Genomic DNA, 25,396 nt, shown 5'->3' with positions numbered 1-25,396 from the left:
TTTGTCCTGGTTGTGTACGTGTGTTTTTAGCGTGTGTACGTGTGTACATCGGCAATTTTGTTGTACAGTGCTGTCCTTGTGTCTGGCTTGGTACGACTCGTACATGCGCGATGTTGGGTGAAGGTGCTGGTGTTGGGGCCTGGGGTGCGCTCCGTACTTAGAATGTTGGGGTCGGGGTATGCTCCATACATACGCAGGTGTGGGTACGGGTCGTACATACACGGTTGGGGTGGGGGTACGCTCCATACATACGCGGGTGAGGGTATGGGCCATACATACACTGTTGGGGTGGGGGTACGCTCCATACATACGCGGGTGAGGGTACGGGCGGACATGCAAGGTTGGGGTGTGGGTACGGGCCGTACATACACGGTTGGGGTGGGGGTACACTCCATACATACGCGGGTGTGGGTACGGGTCGTACATACAGGGTTGGGGTGGGGGTACGCTCCATACATACGCGGGTGAGGGTACGGGCCGTACGTACACTGTTGGGGTGGGGGTACGCTCCATACATACGCGGGTGAGGGTACGGTCCGTACATACACGGTTGGGGTGGGGGTACGGTCCGTACATACACTGTTGGGGTGGGGGTACGCTCTATACATACGCGGGTGAGGGTACGGGCCATACATACACGGTTGGGGTGGGGGTAGGGTCCGTACATACACTGTTGGGGTGGGGGTATGCTCCATACATACGCGGGTGAGGGTACGGGTTGTACATACACGGTTGGGGTGGGGGTACGCTCCATGCATACGCAGGTGTGGGTACGGGTCGTACATACACTGTTGGGGTGGGGGTACGCTCCATACATACGCGGGTGAGGGTACGGGTCGTACATACACTGTTGGGGTGGGGGTACGCTCCATACATACGCGGGTGAGGGTACGGTCTGTACATACACGGTTGGGGTGGGGGTACGGTCCGTACATACACTGTTGGGGTGGGGGTACGCTCCATACATACGCGGGTGAGGGTACGGGCCGTACATACACGGTTGGGGTGGGGGTACGGTCCGTACATACACTGTTGGGGTGGGGGTACGCTCCATACATACGCGGGTGAGGGTATGGGTCGTACATACACGGTTGGGGTGGGGGTATGCTCCATGCATACGCGGGTGTGGGTACGGGTCGTACATACACTGTTGGGGTGGGGGTACGCTCCATACATACGCGGGTGAGGGTACGGTCCGTACATACACGGTTGGGGTGGGGGTACGGTCCGTACATACACTGTTGGGGTGGGGGTACGCTCTATACATACGCGGGTGAGGGTACGGGCCATACATACACGGTTGGGGTGGGGGTAGGGTCCGTACATACACTGTTGGGGTGGGGGTATGCTCCATACATACGCGGGTGAGGGTACGGGTTGTACATACACGGTTGGGGTGGGGGTACGCTCCATGCATATGCAGGTGTGGGTACGGGTCGTACATACACTGTTGGGGTGGGGGTACGCTCCATACATACGCGGGTGAGGGTACGGGTCGTACATACACTGTTGGGGTGGGGGTACGCTCCATACATACGCGGGTGAGGGTACGGTCTGTACATACACGGTTGGGGTGGGGGTACGGTCCGTACATACACTGTTGGGGTGGGGGTACGCTCCATACATACGCGGGTGAGGGTACGGGCCGTACATACACGGTTGGGGTGGGGGTACGGTCCGTACATACACTGTTGGGGTGGGGGTACACTCCATACATACGCGGGTGAGGGTATGGGTCGTACATACACGGTTGGGGTGGGGGTATGCTCCATGCATACGCGGGTGTGGGTACGGGTCGTACATACACTGTTGGGGTGGGGGTACGCTCCATACGTACGCGGGTGAGGGTACGGGTCGTACATACACTGTTGGGGTGGGGGTACGCTCCATACATACGCGGGTGAGGGTACGGGTCGTACATACACTGTTTGGGTGGGGGTACGCTCCATACGTACGTGGGTGAGGGTACGGGTCGTACATACACGGTTGGGGTGGGGGTACGCTCCATAAATACGCGGGTGAGGGTACGGGTCATACATACACTGTTGGGGTGGGGGTACGCTCCATACATACGTGGGTGAGGGTATGGGTCGTACATACAAGGTTGGGGTGGGGGTACGCTCCATACATATGCGGGTGAGGGTACGGGTCGTACATACACTGTTGGGGTGGGGGTACGCTCCATACGTACGCGGGTGAGGGTACGGGTCGTACATACACGGTTGGGGTGGGGGTACGCTCCATAAATACGCGGGTGAGGGTACGGGTCATACATACACTGTTGGGGTGGGGGTACGCTCCATACATACGTGGGTGAGGGTACGGGTCGTACATACAAGGTTGGGGTGGGGGTACGCTCCATACATACGCGGGTGTGGGTACGGGCCGTACATACACGGTTGGGGTGGGGGTACGCTCCATACATACGTGGGTGGGGGTACGGGCCGTACGTACGGGTGTGTACATACACGGGTGGGGGTACGTCTCGTACATACACGGGTGTACATACACGGGTGTACATTCATGGGTGGGGGTACGTCTCGTACATACACGGGTGTACATACATGGGTGGGGATTCGACTCGTACATAGGAGGGCTGGGGGGAGTGTTGGGCGCGTACGCGGGCACATGTCTCCATGGTTGCTATGGGAGTTCGGTGCGGACGGTGTTTTTTCCATCCGGTTGTAACATCGGACGCACGGGATGGATCGTACTAGCGCGGTCGGACTTCACTTTTCACATTTGTACGGTAAATCGGCCGAGGATGTGTCGGACACATTTTCTGACCCGAGGACGTGTGGGGAATTATTCCCAATGCGATTCGTATGGACTTTTTCCCATGCGAATCGTACTTGGCAGTTTGTACGGCACTTGTACGATTCGTACGGTAAAAAGACCGGATACGAGCCGTACGGGGAATTTTTTTCCAGGATCGTAATCGGCACCATAATGTTTTGAAGGGCCTGGTTACATCAGTCTCAGCAGACCTTTTGTACCAGCAAGACCAGTAGGCCGCTCACCCTTCTGCAGGTTAGAGGTAAAATGGCCTGTCACGCCATTATCAATGAACATGCTGCTTCCACTGCCAGTTTTATTTGTTCCTGCAGTTTGACTATATTTCCTGTCACTAAGGAGGGCACTCGTAGTGTGTTCCTTCAGAGTGCAGAGCTCTGCTCTGGGTCTCAAGATCAAAACTAAAACAATACTAAGCATACAAGTATGATGGTGGTGTGCAACTGCGGCAAAAGAAGGCCAGACACACAACAGGAGTCACACGTGGGTGAATCATGGCGGGGTGAATGCTTATTAAAACATGCATAGGACCTTCACATCCCAGCAGCATCCGATATGTTGGGGGTGAATAGGCGGTGATGTTGAAAAGGAGTGAGAGATGATGGAGGCATCAATGGATTCTCAAATATGGAAATTGGGGGGTGGGAATTGCTTGCCGGCAATCTAGGAGTGAAATCCTCAAGGGATGTATCCTCTTCTGGTAGACAGTCAATGTTAGTCTCCTCGTCTTCGCATTATGGGAAACGGTGTTCTCCATTGACCATAAAATAGTATGGTAAATTTCTTCTTATCCTTTCATGCAGGGAGCATTGTCCCTCTTTCGCAGCGATCAGATGAGGAACGGGATCAAATTGAGTCTCATTTGTATGTGAATCCTTCAGTCTGGTCTGTGGCATGCCCCCTGGCAAAGATGTAATAGCCTAGCCATATTCATTTATGCACCTTGTTTTGTTATCAGTTCTCACATATCTGAGCTTACTGAATCACTTCGTCTGTGTCATCTTGAAAAATATCAGATGCTGACGACACAACAAAACAGAGTATTTTGTAACAGAACAAATCAGTGTGGGTGGCAAACTTGGTGATGTAGCTCAAATAGGTCTTCACTTCAAGCCTATCATATCACTTACTAATGTACAATTTTAAGAACAACTTTGCCCCTTGTGGTAGGAGCATCTTTTATTGTTAACAAAACAAATTCATGTGGGTGGCAAAAATGTTGATGTAGCTCAACAACTAATGCATTTCAAGCTGATTCTATCACCTATTATACTCCACTTTTGAGAACAACTTTGCTCATGTGAGAATATGGGTTTTTGATTGACAAAGAGTGAAAAACCTTCTCAAGAAAGAGCCACAATCCTTGCCAGAGTGAGCGACAAAAGTTACTATTTCATATTTAATATTTAATTTCATTTGAACATTAAACGATGAACAACAAAGCATACAGTTAAAACATTACACAATAAAAAAAGTCAATATCATACTCAACTCCCATATCTACAGACAAAACAATGAATCATACTACTCGAGCTATAAGATCATATCAAATCTAAGTCAAACACAAACCTCCACCCTGTAACAGCACCAAATTTGTTAATCTATTGCGATTAAAAAGCCAAATCATTCCTTACATGTACAGCACTTTTAAGAAACAGTCAGGCATTAGTACAAATCTCAGGAGTTCTCAGCTTTTTCAAATAAGGCAAGGCCGAATTACTTTTGTTAAACTCTTGTCCTCTTATAACAGGTGTGAAAAATCCCCTACTAAAACAAGAATAAAAGCCACAGGAAAAAACAAATGTATCAGGCTTTGCGGGGATGAACTTTCGCCACATTTACAGAGCAGGATAGAGGAACAATCAAACTGCCCAAAGCGAAAATATAATTGCCATCTAATAATTCCGAGACAAAATCTGGTAAGGAGGGACCTATCCCTGGCATAAGGCTCCAACTTCACATTAGACATAGATTCAATATATCCCTCTATCAGGATTTTGAGCATCCATGGCGTCCTTGTGAGCAAGACTGCACCATCTCCATAAGAGTCTTTTTTATGGCAGGGGGATCCACACCCTTAGTTAACAGGGCCTCCTTCGGCCTTGTGACATACAATAAAAAGAGGATCGGTAAAAATGCACCCTTGACGCACCCCACTGCCCTAGACCAACATAATCGGTGCACTCCTCATTTTCCCCATATCTCACAACTGCAGAGAGATCATAATTAAGCCTGGGCAGAGTTCACGGAGTGACAAAAACTCCGCCAAGCTACACAGAGTTCAGTGAGCGGCAGAGTGGGTTACCTTATACCGTTTGCACTGATTTTTAGTGCCGAGTGTTTGTTTTGTGCTGTAAAATCAGCGCAAATGGCATCCCACACAGTGCAAGAGGGTGCTGCTTCTTTCTGAAGCTCGAGTATAAGTTCAACTCGAGAGGTAGCTTCCTCAATGCGAATGGAATGTTCCTCAATGCGAGCGGTACTGACCATCTGCAACCACCCGTGTTGAGAAATCTCACAGGAAAGTGGACTAGCATTGGATGTTCCTCTCTCGTGCTCACCATGAGCGAGGAAAAAACTCTAATCCGCTATGTCGAGCGGAGTTTTTCTGAACTCTGTGAGCTCCATGAAGTGTGATAAACTCTGCAAACTCCACGAACAGAGCGGAGTTCACCGCCCAAGCCTAATTATAATGGGGAGTCTGAAAAAACCCAATAGCCCCTTCTCGACCCAAATAGTCTTCTATTTGCCCCACAGAAGGGACCTCACCACACAAGGAAATGCACACAAGAGGTCCATGAAGACTAGAAAGATGGACCCCTGCTTAGCAATAGTATATTTACCTATCACCAAATAAAGGTTGAGACAATGCTCCAAGGTCCCCAAACTGACTTGAAACCTGTACTGCAGCTTCAGCTGAAGCTTCAGCCTAAGTTACTGGCCTATTGAGGACAATCCTCCCTACTATCTTGACCATATAATCCAAAAGGAAGATTGCCAAAGGCACCTTGGTTCATCCTCTTTCCCCTTTTTGAAAACTGGTACTATAACAGCTGATTTCCAGGAGTGCGACAAACCAAATTTACATGCCTGATTGATACAGTTAGTGATCAAAGGGTGTCCATAAATCAAGGTTAGATTTATACAGGCTCCACAGAAATTGGAGTGGTGCCCTGATATTCAGAAAGGGACAATGTCTCAAAGTGAATTCATTAATAGCAAAACTCCCTATCCTTGAACCACATTCACTGACTCATACCATTTATTCAAACTACTTAAAATGAAGTATTCTTACTAGTTGGCCTATATTCTTTTTCCTTTTTACAAAACACCAATCCCTGTGTTATGCAGAAAAGTCACATTTATTATCCATATGATCAATTTTTAGCAACAGTTATATAACACAAGATTCCACTGATTTAAAAAAAAAAGAAAAACTTTTAATTCTTCCACATATTAAAATAACCTAGCGGATATCTGGATATCTAAATACAACCATCACATATCAGTATATACGTTTTCTAGACATCAATCCAGGGGACAATTGGTTAAAACCAATTCTAAAACCACAAATATGTAATAACAAAACTGCTCCAAATTATAACTCAAGTTGTCGACGCAGCGTACCGGTGGTCTTATGTGTTCGCTCCACTTTTTTCAGGACAAATAATTATAATAAAAATATGGATTTATCTAAAAGGTGAATAAATAAAAACAGATTTTTTTATATACATTCAGTCCAGTATGTTAGAAAAGACAGATTTACATAACCAAGTTGAGTGTATTAAAAAAAATGTTTTTGCATTTAAGTCCAAACCAACTGTAGTATCCCAATTATACATACTCATTGCTATACTTGCTGCCGTAAATGTATAAAATCTGTTTTTTTGGAGTGTTATTACTTTTTTGCAACTATCCCTCCTAATATGAATATCTTCACAAATCAAAGTTGGGTCCTGGTATCAATTGTATTTCCATATTCTAAGAAATCTCTTTCAGGATTCTGTGAGGGATTATGTTCTTCAACCTCCCACATACTTTTACCCACCCTCAGATTCTTTGAAGAAGAGGACTTTCTCCTTTTATACTTTTCGTAGGTTCTTTCTCATTTTGATACCAATTTTCAATATTTAAGACCTCTAAAAAGAGTAATATTTTCATTCAGTTTCATGAAATAAAAACTAAAATCAAATATACACATCAATCTGAGGTATTAATCCCCTTTTTATATTCCAATCATCAAGTTTATTCTTTGGGAATATGTTATGCTAATTTTAACCTCCTATATTTGGGATTCATAAGAGAAGAGTTGTTTTGTTAGACTTATATAATACCTATTTTTTTCTGTTTCATTATTTTTACAAACATTAGTTGTCTTGCTCCCACATTCTTACCTCAGTCGTTGGCTTTTAATACTATAGTAGCAGTATATTCATTTCTGCTTCATTAGGGAGCTAATGTAAGAAGAGCCTTTCTTAATGTGCTCACTGTATCAGGGGAATTTCGTTCAATCACCTCCCATATAATCTGTTTACAATGCAGAAAGCAATAAAATCATAATTATTTAATCTACATCAATGTTTTAGTTATATAATTTTAAAATATTTACTACATTTCTACTGGTAAATTACTATAAAAATTCATCCTTAATATGTACAAAATTTCTTTTAATTACAAAAAGTATTTATGTTGTTACAACAATCTACTAATAAGGTTGCGGTCTTAATGTGTCCCTTTGATCCTATACATGAGTAACCTACAAATCTGTTTATTACTTAGTCAATAATGCTCACATTCAACCAAAATTTCTCAATGTGAACAACATTGGTACTTTAATTTTAAAATCCCGGGATGTCCTTCATTTTAAGTTAATAATCTTACGAATCACAACGGTATGCCTTAATCCATACCAACTGCATTTCCTCATTACAGCAGTCCAATATATCCTATATGTCATTCTATCATGTAATGGTAATTTTGTTATTGATAGCTACTACTTGACTTAGTTGGTATTTTATATATTAAGATTATATCGGGGCCCTTCCCTCATTCTCAAGTTTCTCGAACAGCTTCTGTCTTGTGTGTCTCATTTTTCGATTTCGAAGAAAAAAGCCATGTTTGTCTAGCCCTTCTTTTAAATGGCTTCCCGTTCATAAATCCGTGAACACGCAGCATTCTGATAGATAGATAAGATAGATACATTTTATTGCACAATTACTTCAAATCAGTGCAATTGATTACTTAACAGCAGATAGAAAACAGATACCTTTTACCACATTGTATAAACACTTATATCAATTTATAATCCTATTGTTCTTAAAGCTGAAAATTAGTTCACCATATTATCAACATGAAAAGAAGAAAAAAGTAACATGGGTAAAACGTTCTAAGTGGCGGACATATGTGGTTCAGGCGCCATTTATTTCTGAAACATAGTCCAGGCAACAGTCACTTCTAAGTTGGAAATTGCCTTTTGGATATATAGAGATAGATTCATAAAAGTAAATATTCTTACTTTATACCTCTGACAATATATGGATTTATTTTAAAACCTTCAAATTTATTCACGAATGAAAACAAAGCTTACTCAGTGGTGGCCATCTTGACTTCAGTCATCAGCTGCTTCAAAATCTAAAAAATGGACGACATCCTGTAATTTGCCTCTTATAATGCATTCCCCAACATTGATTCAACAAATACAATAAATGTTTATATTATACTACCAGAATATTTTAATATTATTTTCAAATTTTATGCAATTATTATATCCCCTATAGCCATCTCTCAATACGTATAACATTATTTTCCTACCTATAATTTATGTATTGAACATCATTTGGTTTTTGAAACAAGAAGATTTCTACTAAATAAGGTTCAGTCCTTTTCCAAGAGAGCCAAAACATTTAGGTCTGTTGATATATGTAATGTTTAGCATGTATTTCAATCATGATATCAAACCATATTGAGACCTCTTTCTGTGACAATAACAATGATCTGCCTGGCTTCTATTATAGAACAAAATATAAATTAGAACCCAGAAAATTTCACAATTATCATCGTCTTGTCAGTTATTTATTGGCACGATGGAATCACATCCTTCCCGATTACATTCATAAGTACTACATTGTTACCAATGTTATTGTAATGAAATAAGTTGAGATGTAAATACAATGCTATTTATACTTACATCAATGTTTATGATTTGCAAATTTCCCCCTCATTTCTTTATTTACCTAAAAAGATGTTCCCATTCCTCTCTGTTATTCAGACCACTTTGGGATGTAGCAAATTTGCTCATATAAAATTGCTGTCTTTTTTCCTTATTTTATCTACATCTCCTCCTAGTAGGCTGTTTTTAAAGCCCTCTAGAATACACAATTTTAAGTCCCTTTCAGTGTGTTTGCTTTTCTTCCAATGTTGCACTAGGGGTGCATTCATTTTTCCTGTTCTTCTGGCCGATCTATGTTCATTTAACCTCTCTTTTGGTCTCACCTCCATAGCCTTTATTGCAGGGACAAACTATCATATAATGTACATTCTTAGTTTTACAGTTCATCATAGTATTTATACAATGCTTCACCCCGTTTAATTCTATGCAGTTTCCAGATATCAAGGTGTTAAAGTTTCCACACAGGAAATTGGCTGTTATCTTCCTGGCATTTAAAATACTCATTTGTTGCGTCCCTTTTGGTTCTCTGTATGTGTGAATAAGGCAATTTCTGATGGTTCTATTAAGTCTATATGCAAATAGTGGTTACTCTATTTTGTCCTTTCCTGCCTCATTTAGTAAGGTCCAGTTTCTGTTAATCAAGTTTTTAGAATTGTTGCTAATACTCAAAAAGTTAGTGATGCACACAATCCATTTTTGATTTTCTTGTTGTTTCGTATTTTCATCAAAGAGACTATCTCTATTATAATATTTTGCTCTTTCATATGCTTGTCTCAATATTCTCTTTGGATAACCTCAATTATGAAGTTTGTTCTGTAAAACTAAGGTATGTTTTTCAAAATCAACTTTTTTTCTGCAGTTTCTTTTAACACATAAAAATTGCCTTAATAGTATATTATCCTTTTGGCAATTAGAATGGTTAGTATCGTAATGTAAAATAGTATTACGTTCTGATAGTTTAGTGTGAAGTTCTACTTCTAATATATCATTAGTCACTTTTATTTTGACATCTAAAAAGTTACAATCGGTTGGGCTGTAGACCGAGGTAAACTTCAGATTAGAGTCACCGCAGTTTAACCATTGAATGAAGATATTCAGAGCATTCTTACTACCTCGCCAAATAAAAAAAAATCCTCTATAAAACGATCCCCATGTGATACATTTTCAAAAAAAGGTGGCATTTCATTAAATATATGTTCTTACTCAAGATCGCCTACATAAAGGCACACTAAACTTGGGGCACATGGTGTGCCCATACTGGTCCCTTTTATCTGGCAGAAGTCGTCCCCATTGAAGAGGCAAATTATGTTTTTCAGGATAATCTCAACACATTCTATAATAAAGGTAGATAAATCTCCATGTTCATTTCGTAGTATTCTGTTAATCATATCCACTGTTGAGGTTTGAGGAATATTTGTATAAAGGGCCTCTATATCTAATGACCCAACCATTATTCATTTGGGTTAAAACTATGGCCCTCAATTGTACTAATTAAAACTGTCATATCTTTAATATATGAGGTTTGTTTGGACACCAGGGAGTCTCAAAATATATTCCACATACTTACTGTGGATACTTACATACCAGCTGTTTTTAATAACATTTGTGAATTCATTTTTTAGTTGCTTAAAGTACTACTACAATATAAGCATTATTACACATTAACACATATTTTAAATGCACTGACATCTTGTTATCCAATGTTGTAAATTGCACATTTAGTTTGACTATCCAGTTAAGTGTAGCTTCGTTCTGAATGTGGTACAACCAAGCTAGAACATCTGATTTAGTGAGGTCAATCTTTTATTGTAACTTGCATTTTTATCTCAGAGCCCACATTCTTCCCATGAGAACAGCCAGGGTCTTGTTTGTCAGTGTCTGGCCTGAAGGTTTTATTTGATCATATGTTTTGTCCTCCGATTATTGCAATGAAAAGTGCAAGTGTTTTTATTTTATTTCCCTGTGGCTACCTTATCAACAAGGAAGGGGATCTTGTTCCCACAAATATCAATGCCCTGTACCAGTTTAGTGATATCATCAATCGTAATTATAACAATGTTGTGCATTCCACAGAGATAGCAAAGGCACCAATGCAGCTTATTTCAGAAGTGGTTTCTTTTGCGTGCTAATGCGACTTGTGCGACTAACTGGCAAGTTTGGAGGTGTCTTGTTGTGACAGGTGGAGGTTAATTTTGGTTGCTTTGCAGGATCCGCAAATACTTCTAAAATGGCGCCTCACTTCGCTCAAAATATATTAGATTATGAGTGAGGGTCTGCATGTGTCAGTATCAGCTTCGTTTGAATTATTTTCTGGCCTTTTTGACAGCTGAGCGACCTTCCCTCCTGTGACAAGTGCTTGTGTGCCTCACACAGAATGAACCGACCAAGCAATGGCAAATATATCATCTATCTGCTGATATTTAAGCACAAGTTTATTCTGAAAAATGGATGCCTTTAAAGCCAGAACTAATGTGCAGTTTCAAAGTCTCTTTACAGTGGTGTTTGTTAAAGTCACAGTTTAGAACTAGGCCTGGGTGGAGTTTGCGGATAGCGGAACTCCTTGAAGTGACAAAAAAATCTGCCAAGCTAAACTGAGTTCTGCAAATGGCAGAGTGCATTACCTTGCATCGCTCACGCTGATTTTTAGTGCTGGTTGTTTGTCCCGTGCTGTAAAATCAGCGCAAACGGCATCAAATGCAGCGCAAGAGGGCGCCGCTTCTTTCTGCCGCTTAAGTAGAAGTTCCACTGAAGCGGCAGCTTCCTCAATGCGAACACAAAGTTTCTGAAACAATAGGTTTAATTTGCAATCAACATTTTCTCTCATGGGTGTCAGCGCCCGATTAAGAGAGTTCAGTAAATATGCTTTTAGTGTCAGGGTCTTCACAGTGCATGAAACAACCCTTTCGAATGATTCATCTTTGACTTCTCTGGCAGCAATTTAGACATCAACAATCCCTTGAACCTACCTCAGTCTCTGATATCTTGACTCAATGATGCCTAAATGCAGTTGCACCCCGAGTGTTATAGCATCTCAAAGCACTCTGGCTGGCAATACAGGACATCTCCAGCTCCAACTTCTCAGTGCTGGTATACAGCAACACAGCCTCATTCTTCAGCCCATTACAGTGGTCGAAGTGCATTAAAAAAACACATGGGAACTTTGATGCTGTGTGCAGTGAGGATGAGGTAAATAAGCGTGGGGGTGTGATCAAAGGCGTGGCTAAAACACTAAATACTAATCAAAAGAGGAGTGCAGCCCAAGACAAAACAATTGTAGTTTCAGTCTCAAAAGGATTTTGTTGTGAGACCCTCAATGACTTGTGTCCACAAGTGGCTTCACTAGTGTTCACAAGTGGTATGCTTTATTATCATGGGTCATGATGAAGCAGGACCCCACCCCCAACACAAGAATATCTAGGAAGGCTCCATTCTCATGAAAGTTGAGCCCACTGCGGTACACTAGGTATCTGGAGTGATACCCCATTATGAAGTATACCTCTAGTGAACATTAGTGATGCCCCTAGTGAACAAAATCCTTTTGAGACTGGAACTACAGATGTTTTTTCTTGGGTTCCTCTCTTGTTTTGATTAGTGATTTGCCCTGGGAAGGTGAGTGAATTTACCCGCACAGTCTTCTCTCTCTCCTTTGTGTGATTATGAATGATAAAAAGTAAAATATTCTGAAACTTTTTTTTTGTCTTTCACCCTCAGTTAACTATTTTCACGTTCAGATACCTACAGACAAAATAACGCACAGCTAAAATGAAAATTAAATGCAAGTTATGTTAATGAGTCATATTGTGTTGGAAAAATGCCCTCTCTAAAGGGTCACCCCCAAAGTTTTACCTTCCTCTTATTTTTTGTGACCTCCTTTATTTTGGCCTTAAAACTCTCCCACTACTAATCAATGCCAAAGTGCACGTTCTTTCTTTTCTAAACATGGTAATATTGGCTCATACCCAAGTGGCATATTTAATCTACTTATAATTCCCTAGTAGAGTGCAATACATGTGCCCAGGGCCTGTACATTAAATGCTACTAGTGGGTCTGCAGCACAGCTTGTGCCACTTAAGTAGCCCTCTAACTCTGCTTTAGGCCTGCCATTGCAGAGCCTGTGTGTGCAGTTCAGACTGCAATTTTGACTTTTTGCCAGGCCCAAACATTCTCTTGCTAAACATATAAATCACGCCTAAATTAGGTCCTGGACAACCCAGAGGGCAGGGCGAAATGTATTTAAAAGACATGACATATACTTTTGAGATTTACATGCTCTGGCAGAGAAAAACCCTCAAATTCATTTTTCACTACTGCAAGGTCTATCTCTCCCATAGGATAACATTTGGATTACTTTATTCCAAGCTATAAGTGTAATTCTTAATTGTATAGCGATGGACTTTTCAAGTTTGGTGTCATTGGAATCACAATTTAAAATCCAAAATAATGGTGAAGACCCATCATCAGCCACGCTAGCTTGAATCCAGTGGCGAAGTGAACCACATCTAGGCATACCCTTCCTACTTTGGGCGACAAAAGCAAAAGGAAAAAATTATGGACAAAATGCTGAACAATGCAAACATTCACCCCAGTCACAAAGATCTGGATTTAATGATCGTTCTTTTGCTCATTAGTTCTTTTGCTCACTACACAACCCCAGTTTGGAGTCAGCCATATGTAAATAAGGTTTGACCCTGTTCCTCATTGGAACAGTCCTGCCTGAACTAAAAAACCAGATCATCCCTGGAGCAGAAACAAGCATCCTGGGACAGGTTTTGGGGCATCACCACTCATCAGCTAGGCCAGCGTGAATCCTGTGACACAGTGAGCACGGGGCCCATGTCTGGGTATACCCTTCCCACATAGGGCGACAAAAGCAAAAGGAACAAATGATGGACGGAATGCTGAACAGTGCATACATTCACCCCCAGTCACAAAGATCTGCGTTTGCTCCATCGTTCTTTTGCTCACCACACCACCCTAGTTTGGACCCAGCCATATGCAAACCAGACTTGACCCTGATCCTCATGGGAACAGTCCAGCCCGAACTGCCAAGCCAGATCCTCCCTGGACCAGAAACAAGCGTCCTGGGACCAGTTTTGGAGCATCACCACTCATCAGCCAGGCAACCCTGAATCCTTTGGTGAGGTGAGCACAGGACCCATGTCTTGGCATACCCTTCCCACTAAGGGCAGCCAAAGCAAAGGGAATAAATGATGGAAGGAATGCTGAACAATGCAAACATTCACCACCAGCATTGTTCCTAGTAAGATGTGCGCGCGGGCGCGCGCGCACTGGATTTTCCTTGAGGACGCAGTGTGGAATTTGAAGCGCGGACTACAGCAGGCTAGTCCAGCAGCAAGTGCCTCCTACACTTGTTGCATTTCTTTTGTTGAAAGGGCGCGGCTGCAGGACAGATAGTAAGCCTTTGGGAAAGTATTCATGTTAATCGTAGCGCCCATCACGCGCCGCAATTAACATGATTACTTTAACAATGACACACAATCTGTCCTACAGCTGCGTCCTTTCAACAAAAGAAATGCAAAGAAGTCTACAATCAGGACTTGTTCTTTCAGAATTACCTGAAGGCACACGTCATACTTGTAGACTTGCTCCATTTCTTTTGCTAATAGAGTGGTGCAGATTGTGTGCAGAGCTCTATTAACAAATTAAATGAGCAAGACTACAAGCTTTGATTCTTAGGATGTTGACCGACATGAGGCTAGAAGCTGCTTTCTCAGCTCTAAAGACGGCAGCTCTAGCCTTCGCCACAACCTCGCCCACAAGTAGAGAAGCATTTTTCATTTCAATTTTATATACAATGAAGTGATAGCTATTTCTTATTTATCTTATGCAATTTACAACCATTGACAAAGCCAATAGCCCTGGCTTGTTGTAAGTTTAATGTTACTTGTTGTGTTATATTTTTATACATATGGATAAATGGACAGATGCTGCAAAATACCAGTGGGGCAGCACACTATGCTAAGTACAGATTTTTAATCAACAAAAGGGGTTGGGACCAAAGGACAAGGAACAAGGACAAGGAACAGGTAGGACTGTGTAAATTAAGAAACAAGATGGGGTGAACCTGAAACCTTTATCATTTATAAAGCTAATTCTTTAAAGTAAGAACAGATTTTTAGCATAAGTATTTCAAACCACTCCCTTAATTATATTAGCCCCTATGAGGCCCCCTGTGTTTTTTTCATCCCACTTAAAGCACTCAGTTCTGTGATCTGCATGGTACACATTCTTTGTAGCAGGCGCATTAACCCTCTGTGCTGTGTGGGTGGTAGGAGTTCCCATGTGAGTGTACAGTGAGCGATGCAACAGTGTGAGTACGGTAAGAGGAGTGACTGCAGGTTGAGCGAGGGTACCACATGAATTTGGGTGCGGCTGTAAGTGCAGAGTAGGATGAATGAATGCATTGTTAGTGATGGGCTTGTTTGAGTGATATTGCAGATTGATCAGTGAGAGGGACAAGTGAGTGAAGTGTCACATGATTGCAGGGTGAGTAGTGTGCTCTGTGGCAGCAGGGTGAACAGCACACGTGCATTGTGAGTGCAGCGTGATCACTGTGAGTGCAGGGTGAGCGGGTGAATGGTGTGAGTGCATGGTGATCAGTGTGAGTGAATTGTGATCGCTGTTAGTGCAGGGTGAGTGTGAAAGTGAAGGTTGAGAATGAGGAGTGAGTTGTCTGAATGCAGGGTGGATAACCAGACACCTGAAGTAACTCAGCATGTTATTGACGGCAGTCTAGGGTTTCAGATACAAGTTAAACTTTTGCTATTATGGCATTAAACAGGGATCGAGGGTGGAGGAAATAAATAATGTGCTAATCCTGCAACAAACTTACACTCTTATGATTAGGGTTGCCTGCTCATTATTTTGATGTCCCAGACGGTACAAAAATAAACAGCCACCGTATTTATCATATGCAAATAAGAACCAATGACTAAGCCAACAGTCATGGTTGTTGTAGGTGTAATGTTAGTTGTTGTATTAGAGCGATTGGAATTTTCTCTAGTGGAAGGTTTATGGTAGCACAGAGGGTTAATATGCCTGCTGCAAAGAACGTGTACCATACAGATCACAAAGTGCAAAGAATGAAAATCGGTTAGCAGGTTACTACTTATGTCAGAGAGGTCATTTTGTTACTTGCAGTTTATCAGTTAAAATCCTAATATAGAACAGTAATCTATTAACTGTCATCAAAGAACTTCATGCATGCTACAAGGTATAGATTAGAGCGTTATGATTTTTTCCCCCAGCCATTCATTATCCTAATGTGGCAAATAGGGTTCATTTGGGTACAAAGTGATTCTTATTAAAGAGAAATCCTAACCATGGTGTTTCATTTTAAATTCTGAGGTTGTGATTCTCCAGACAAAGCACTCCTAAACTATACTGCCTATCAGTATGAATGACATGTCACTCCTATTCCTTGCAGTTCTCTGTCATATGTAACATTTCTCATACACTGATTTACATACCTATGATTTGTATTTGTATTTGTATTTTGTACTTATACCGCGCAACTATCACCCAACGGGTATCTTGGCGCTCGGACTGTGATGGAGAGAAACTTCTAAACTAACAAAGTGTGTAGCAGCAGTGACAGAAAGAACGAGGGAAGATAGAAAACGGATACCGATCAAATAATGGGAGAATTAGGAGGCCATATGCCCCACCCTGGGAAAGAGCCAAGTCTTCAAACTTCGCCTGAAATCCATCAAGCAGTTAGCCTGTCTAATATTCAGGGGGAGTTCATTCCAAAGTCGCGGGGCCACTATACTAAAGGCCCTACCTCCCATCCTGGCCTTCTTGATCCTACCAGTGTTTAGCAAGAAGGCATTTGATGAACGGAGAGTCCTTTGAGGCTTGTACCAGGATATTTTCTCCTGTAGAGTGATAGGGCCAAGACCGTGTGCCGCTCTGTAGACAATGCACAGGGATTTAAATTTAGCCCTTTCCATCATGGGAAGCCAATGAAGTTCTTGAAGCGCCAGCGTGGTTGAGGAGCCACGTTTCCTATTCAGCGCCAGTTTGGCTGCCATAGACTGGACCCTCTGCAAACTCTGGTAGATGTAAAGAGGAGCTCCTAGATACAGAGAGTTGCAGTAGTCCAGCCTACTTAAGATGATACTACGAACCACCACAGGTCTTTTCTCCACAGGCAGGAGAGGTAGAATCTTCCGTAGGGCTTTCATGAGAGCACAGCACACCCCCACTGTTTTTTTAGCTTGAGAGGCCATCTGTAGATCATTATCGGACATGACCCCCAGATTCCGCACCGTTGTCACTGGGACAGTGGGTTCCACATCTGGGGCCATTCTGAACTCAAAAGGCAAATCTCTTACTCCCGCTGGGGGGCAGTAGAGCACCTCAGTTTTGCCTCCGTTGAATTGCAGTGAATTAGCCCTGAGCCAGTCCGAGGTCTGACGCATACACTTTTGGAAATCTTCCATATTCAAAGCTCCTTTGCCCTCCAGTGAGAACACTAGTTGGGTATCGTCCGCGTAGTTAATAAGATCGATCCCATACGCTTTGATAATAGGGATTAATGGCTGCAAATAAATGTTGAAAAGGATCGGGCTGATAGCCGATCCCTGAGGGACCCCATGTTCCATCAAGGTCTTACTGGTGGTAAAAGGGGGCAAAGAGACCACCTGTTGTCTCCCTGTGAGATAGGATTGTATCCATCTCAAGGCACATCCCTTCACTCCCAAATGCTCCAGCCTATTCAACAGAATTTGGTCGTTTACCGTATCGAATGCGGCTGACATGTCTAAGAGGACCAAAACTGACGAAAGGCCTCTGTCAGCCCGCATCCGAAGGTTATCTAATACAGTGACCAGGGCTGTCTCCGTTCCGTGACCTGGTCTAAAGCCAAACTGGCTCTTATCCAGGAGATGGAACTCCTCCAGATACCCAGAAAGAGATCTGCTCACTACCTTTTCAATAATCTTTATAGGAAAAGGCAGCAGAGAGATGGGTCTAAAACTAGCAGGATCTCCTGGGTCCAGAGAGGGCTTCTTTAGCAGTGGTCTAACCACTGCCAGCTTCCAGGTTTCAGGCACCACCCCTTCCTCCAAAGATTGGCAACATATCTGCCACAGCCGAGGGAGCAGAGCCGAAGCATGCTCTTTCCAGATCTTATTGGGTAGGGGGTCTAATGGGGACCCTGACCTCACATTCTGTGCATAGTTGTTAAACAACTCATTAGATTGTCTCTGTTTAATATGTGTGCAATATAAAGTACACCACACACTGGTATGAGAGACGTTATAAAATGAATTAAATACATCTCAGAGAGAGTGTAATGGAGACCTTGAGGGGCACTGTTAAAGGGTAGTAGCGAGGGAATCACTGGTGGGGTGGTCACTGGGGTGCACCAACAAACGTTGTCACACAGGGCGCCACCAGCGGTAAGGCCGGCTGGGTGCTGGGAATATTGTGTGCCTCTGAGAAAGTATTCATGGTAATTGCAGCACATTACTGGCGCTGCGATTAACATGAGTACTCACACAATCTGTACTGATATTTGTCGCTGCAACCACACACGCGGTCGGGTTACTGGTGCACATAGCCTTGGCTGCAGCGCACAGAGACCTTACAGTGCCGCACACAGAGAGAAAAAATTAGAGTGAACATTGACCACCAGTCATAAAGATCTGGGTTTAATCCATGTTTTTTTTTCTCCCCGCACCGCACCGGTTTGGACCCAGCCATATGCAAATCAGGCTTGACCTTGTTCCTCCTGTGAACAGTCCAGCCGAACTGCCAAGCCAGATCCTCCCTGGGCTGGGAAAAAGCATCCTGGCCTGGGACCATTTTCGGGGCATCACCCCTCATCAACCAGGCTAGCTTGAATTCAGTGGAACAGGGAGCACTGGACCCACGTCTAGGCTTAACCTTCCCACTTAGGGCAACAAAAGTAGAAGGAACAAATGATTGATGGAATTCTGGACAACAAAAACATTGTGACCCATATGCAAACATGCAGAAGCAGAGGGGCACTAATATATGGAGCAAGGCACTTGCAGTGAGTTCCCAAGTGAAGTTGTCTGCCCTAATCCCTCTCTACCTCAACTGTCTCTCTACCTCACCTCACTCTGAACCTCGTTACTCTGTTCCGATCCCTCCCTATTTCTCTTTTCCATCTATTTCACCTCTCAACTTCATATCACCCTTTATTTCACCTTTCCATCTTTCTCTCCACATCACTACACCTTACCTTTATAACAATGTCAGGCTTCTCTTCTACCTACCCACACTCTTATTTCTCTCTACATCAGATCCTGCAACCCCACCACTCTATCTTTCTACCTAACATCTTAATTAACCTCATTATGTGTGTGCTGCCTCACCTTTGTGCCTCCACTCTTTCTACATCTATTCTATCAACTTCAACTTTCTCATTACAGTACTCCCTTTTTGCTACCTCCATTTCTCTACTTCTTCCTCTTTTTCTCCATCTTTCACTCTCTCTCTCTCTCATACACACAAATACATCTGTTTCTGTATCTCTATCTCCATTTTGATTCACCCCCTCCAACTTACTTATATTATTCTACCTCTCATTTAATGCATCTTGCACCCTCATCTCTATCTCCGCCCCTCTATCTACCTAACCCTGTATCTTACCCTACCAACCTCACCTCTCTTTCTCCACTTCAATTATCCTTGTACCTCTTTTCCATTTAGGCCTCATCTCTTTTCACCTTTCTCCTTCTACATTTCTCACTGCCTCACCACAATCTTTACATGATCAGTTTTTCGCTTTGTTCCATCCACGTTTTTCTCCTTCCCTATCAACCCGTACCTCTCTTTGAATTAACCGCTCTTTCTACCTTGCCTCTCACTCTCTAAGCACCACTCAGTGTACCCTGACCCCCTTCCCTCACTTTAAATAATTTTCACTTTATATCTGGGTCTCTCTACCTCACTGATTCCTTACCTAGCTATCTTTCTCTCTTTCTGTATATGCCTCTTCCTCTATCCACCTCTTCCTTTCTCTGTCTCTGAATCTTTCCTTCAGGCTACCTGGCTTTTCTCTTTTTACCTTATGTCTCTCCATGTCTTAACTAACTGTAGCTCATTTACATCTCTACCACTCATTCCCTTCTACTTTACTCTTCCCTTTTACCTCCCTTTTCATTTTATGTCACCTCTCTGACCTTTCCAGTCTCTCCACCTCCTTTTATCTTTTACATAGCAGCGTAAGAAGTAACTGTCAGACCAGAAATGTGTTCGAATAAAATAACAGAAGAGAGACAAGGCAGAGAAAATGAAATAAGGAGACAATTATCAGATTTTACCCACAGGAATGCTGACAATTGTCAGTGCTGTATTTTGATTTTCAATGTCACAGTCAAAAAGTGTTTTAATTAGGACGGAAAATGAATTACCATAGTAAGCTAATTGTGCCATAAAGAGTAAAACTTAACGTTGAACTGACATGGGTTTGAAACTTGCTATTTTGCCGGAGGCAGTCATTGTTACTCATGTAGGCCATAGAAAGGCCATGAAATAAGATTTTCCAGCTAGAATGGAACTCCATATTGCTGAAATATGCACTTGATTTAGAAGCTTTACCCTAGAATAACATGCTTAGAGTTGTTGTCATAACTGCAGAATGCTTTGGTATATGTACATATAATTGGTGAGTTGTGCATGGAACTTTCCCGTTCTTCTCCTTCTAAACTGGACTGAATAGATAAACGCTCTTACATCTCTGGTATAATAACCAAACAGCAGACATTTCAAGATGGCCGCCGTGGTAGACCTTAGAGTTCAGTCCCATCTCACAATAGGCACTCCTTCCGGGTCGCTGTAATTGACTTCAGAAAAGGAAATATAAGTAACGGGTGTCAGGAACGGCATTTGGAAAACAAGGCCACAGTGGATATGGAACATGAAGCTTATTAAGGTGAGTGTCTTGCATGTGTGCGGGTCCGGGGAATCTCTAGACATAAGGATAATTACTTGCCATTATGTCCTCCTGGCTCTGCAATACCGAAAATTGGACGTCCATAATTTCATATGCTACCCTGTATCTCTTGTTTCCAACTGTACGATTCAAACCACACTTTCACAGTGTGAGAGGGTATGGGACGTTTAGATTGAAGTGTCCTTCATGAGGGTTCTTTTTTGATTATCATTACACGTCCTTACATGGGATATGCTGGAATCTTCTGGTAAAGGGATTATCTAATTATCTTATTTTACCTGTTCAGAGTCAGAGAGTACCTTTTTCAATTTTTCTTTTCATTTTTCATTTTGTGTTACTATTACTTTTGAAAAGATTGTGTGATTTGATTTTTACCTGCTTTTTTTAAGGGTTGAGTGATAAACAATCCAAATTGACAAATAAAGTATAATTGAATTTAAATTGAAACAACAATACAAAAAAAAGTAATCTATGATAGAAGGATGCCCTGGGCGATTGAAAGTAAAGTTCCCTGGCATATCAGATGTTGTTCCACCATTACAAGCCCATAGGAAGTGAGACAAGGTAAGGGACTTAATCTGCAGCGCCAGCGGTGTCCAAGCCCTTATTGGTCAGATATTGAGCTCAGAGACACCCCAGTGTAGATCTTCTTCACTGGGCACTCCACCTTTTAGGTCACTCAAGGGCTCAAACTGACAGTTAAAATCCCCTCCCACAACTGTCCAATAGTTACTGAGGATGATGGTCAAGAAGGTAGCTAGTTAGTCAAGGGTCGGAGATGGGGAACAACCTTTACAACGCAACTTTTACAACGCACTACCATTACAACGAAACTGTTACAACGCGAGTGCATTGACAACGCAGGACATTTTACAACGCAAGTCTTTACATCGACTTGCACTAGATGGCGTGCTAACATTAAAAATAGTGTAGTTTACTATCCCAACACCTTCCCTACTGTTACGTGGACTGGAGTTGGAATAGTAAATTACACTTTTTTAATGTTAGCACGCCATCTAGTGCAAGTCGATGTAATGCACTCGCGTTGTAAAACTTTCGTTGTAACAGCATGCGTTGTAACGTCATACATCCGTCTGAGATCCATGACTAATACTAACAGGTCTGGAAAAGGCATTTAACAGGGCAATTCTGGCATTGGAATTAAAAGTCAGAAGAAGGCACTGGAAGTTTTTAGAAACAAACTCCTGTGGTTTTACCGAACAACCCAAATGGGACCCGAACCATATGCATAAACTGCCTGAGGGCCTACCTTTGCCCCTAAAAGTTGCGGGAATACTATATCTTGCAGGTGCAGAAATACTCCCAGTTCACAAAAATGGTTCACTCCTTCTCCCCTCTAACTATAGGCCCATATGTTTAATTGACGTAAGTCAGAAGATTTTTGCCAGGGTACTGTTGGTCCAGGTTCAAGCCTGGATGGACGAACACAATATCTTAAGCCCATTACAAGCTGTTGTTTAGGGAATCACTTCAACTATGGACCAAGTATTCAGGCCTTAACTCTTGTACTGAAAAATAGTGACTATAGAGGGTGGTAGTCTCTATTTGATTTTCGTTGATTTAAAATCTGCGTTTGATCTGGTACCAAGAGAGAAGCTGTGGGCCGTTCTAAGTGCTCTGGGGGTGCCTCCTTATCTTTGCTATATGTTGAGGTGTTTGCATAAAGGCAATTATGCCCAAATTAGATTTGGCAAACACAAGGAACTGACCTCACCCATTCCAATAGATAGAGGGGTTAGGCAAGGTTGCGTGCTCGCACCCACCCTTTACTGTCTGTTCATCAATGCACTTGTTGATATGTTGAATGCGGGGAGGGATAATAATGCACCCAAGTTAGACAGCAGAAAAATACCGGCAGTGATTTTTGCCGATGATACTTTGTTGCTCTCAAAAACACCAATGGGCATACAGATCTTTGACAACTTCAAGGCCTTTTGCGACAGTAGGAGACTCGAGATCAATTGCTCGAAGACTAAATATATGGTCTTCAATCTGAATAGTATTACCCGTTCTAACCCCAGCCTGCATGGTACCTTCCTGGAGAGGGTCTCTGTTTTTGATTACCTTGGGATTATCCTGACCGAAAAAATGGTCTGGGGGAGCAAATTAATAAAACCAGTTTGAAGTTGGCGCAGAGTATAGGAGGGTTAATGAAGCTATTTAGGAACTCCCTGTTCAATCCCATCGGCCCAATAGTTGACATTTATAAAATGCAAACTAGGGGTTCTGCTATGCATGGGGCCGATCTTTGGGGGCATAACTCTCTAAGAAATATTACCAAGATTGAGAATGCATTCACCAGACAGATTCTTGGTCTTCCACCGAGTACTCCGCTTATACCTCTGCATCTAGATCTGGGGATAGCACCCATTGCTGAAGATATTGCCCTTAGAACACTACTTCACTGGCGCCGACTCTGGGTAACCCCGGAATTGGCTGCTTACCAGGACGAGTTAAAAGAGGTTTTGACTCTGAATGGTGCCAGGAAAATACTATGGTTAGCTTATGTTAAGTTCACCTTTCAGAATATGGGCAGAGCAATCCTATCGCACACCCCTGAGGCAGCCTGTGTCGTAGTTTCTCGTAAGGAATTGGCGCAGTGATACAGGGAAGACAGACTTGCCAGAATACAGGGGTGTTCGTTAATAGGTTCACTGGCAGCTTCGTTTATGAGGGTCAAAGATCAATATAGCCTGGAGCCTGCACTGGATGAGATACAACATGATCTAGCAAGGAAACTCTATGTCCATTTTAGGCATGGGACCCTCCCACTACGCGCCTTCCTGAACAAATGGGCAGGTCCACCTACTCTGGGCTGTGCTGCTTGTGACCATGCACAGGAATCCGAGTTACACGTCTTCTTTCTCTCCCCTGGTTATAGAAATTCTAGGCGTCGTTGGCTGACTCAACTCTGTAGAAACTTGGGCACCAGACACTGTGTGGAGGCTTTTAGGCTGCTGTAGTATAAAACTCTAACTCCTATTGTATTTGTGGTGTCACGCTTTTTATTATCTATGTGGTGTGTGCGCAGGTTGTTTAAAAAAAGTATCCCATAGCGGTGTTACTGATAACATCACCCCTTTTTTTTGGGGGTTGCCTCTTTTGTGGTTTTTATCTACGTCTTTTTCATGTTGTAGACTGTGAAATCCATCTGCACTTAATGTGTTGTACATGCATTTTAATATGGTTTTTATGTATGTGCTATAATGAATTTTGCTCATTTGTTATCGGGGAGTGGGTAACTACATATATCTGGAGCCGTAACCATTTGGCCTTTGGTGTTTTAAGACTATGTATCTGAGAATGATTGTTATTAACATGTTGCTTATCTTGCTCTTTTATCGTCTATTGACTGTAATAAAGATGTTTTGAATTGAATTGAATTGAAAAAAAGGTACCCTTTATTTTTGCATAGGAAACAAATATGGAATTTGGTGAACTTGTCAGGTACTTACCATAAGATAACATAGAAGCTGATGACCAATTATGGAGAAATCCCTATGAAATATCATTGATGCAACATTAATCAATGCTGTTACTATACACACATCGCCATACATGACTTAAAGGTGAGGAGAATGTTGTTAATATCCACAATTATACTTACATGTACTACTTTGGGTAGAACTGAAAAACACTTAAAATAAAGTTATTGTTTCCAAGGTCTCTTTTTCCAGTTTTAATTGTTTTTTCATGTACCAATCTGGATGATACGTTTATAGTGTTTGTCCACTAATGTCTGTATTAAGGTTTTTTATTGTTCTCTTTGTTGTTGTGTTGTGGAAACTTTGCATAGTTATCGATTTATTTTAGTAAGAGTTTTTTATCTGACCAGATTGTATGTGCCAGCCTATTCAATAAGGGGTATTTCTGAAACAAGAACCTTGTAGAAGAAACACAGATTTTAAATGTTAGTATTTGTCTATATATCATATGTCAATTATTATATGTAATGATTCTATTTTTTGAGGATGTCTTGTAATATTTAGTTGAATACTGTGTTTATGTTTTGTTTTATGTGATTGTTTTCAGCCCTGATGAAGTTCCAAGTACTGGAAGAAAATGAATTGGCTGGATATTAACATTTTCTACTTTGGAGAAAAAGAATAAAGGAGAAATTTTGAAAATCATATTGAAAATGGACTTCTTTACGGTGCCCCTTTCATTTCTTTAAAAAATACCTGCTGAATCTTTCGCCCTAACAAAATGTATTACTTTATGAAGCAACATGTTTTTTTCTTGAACGTCATGAACTTCCTACAATCTTATGTTTCATACAAAGCTTGAATAGAATCATTTGTGCATTTAAATAAAATGATTGATTCAAAGAGTAAAAGAATGCCTTACTTAATACTGATTTTGCCTTTTAATTATTAGTACATAATTCTCACAGTGGAACAAATGTATATGTGGAAGGTTGGTCTGTGTTTGAAGCCTAGAAAGCCAGAATTTCATTGTGCAAG

This window comes from Triturus cristatus, chromosome 9 (genome assembly GCF_964204655.1).
Source record: "Triturus cristatus chromosome 9, aTriCri1.1, whole genome shotgun sequence".
Classification (NCBI taxonomy): domain Eukaryota; kingdom Metazoa; phylum Chordata; class Amphibia; order Caudata; family Salamandridae; genus Triturus; species Triturus cristatus.
This window is presented reverse-complemented; position numbering follows the sequence as displayed.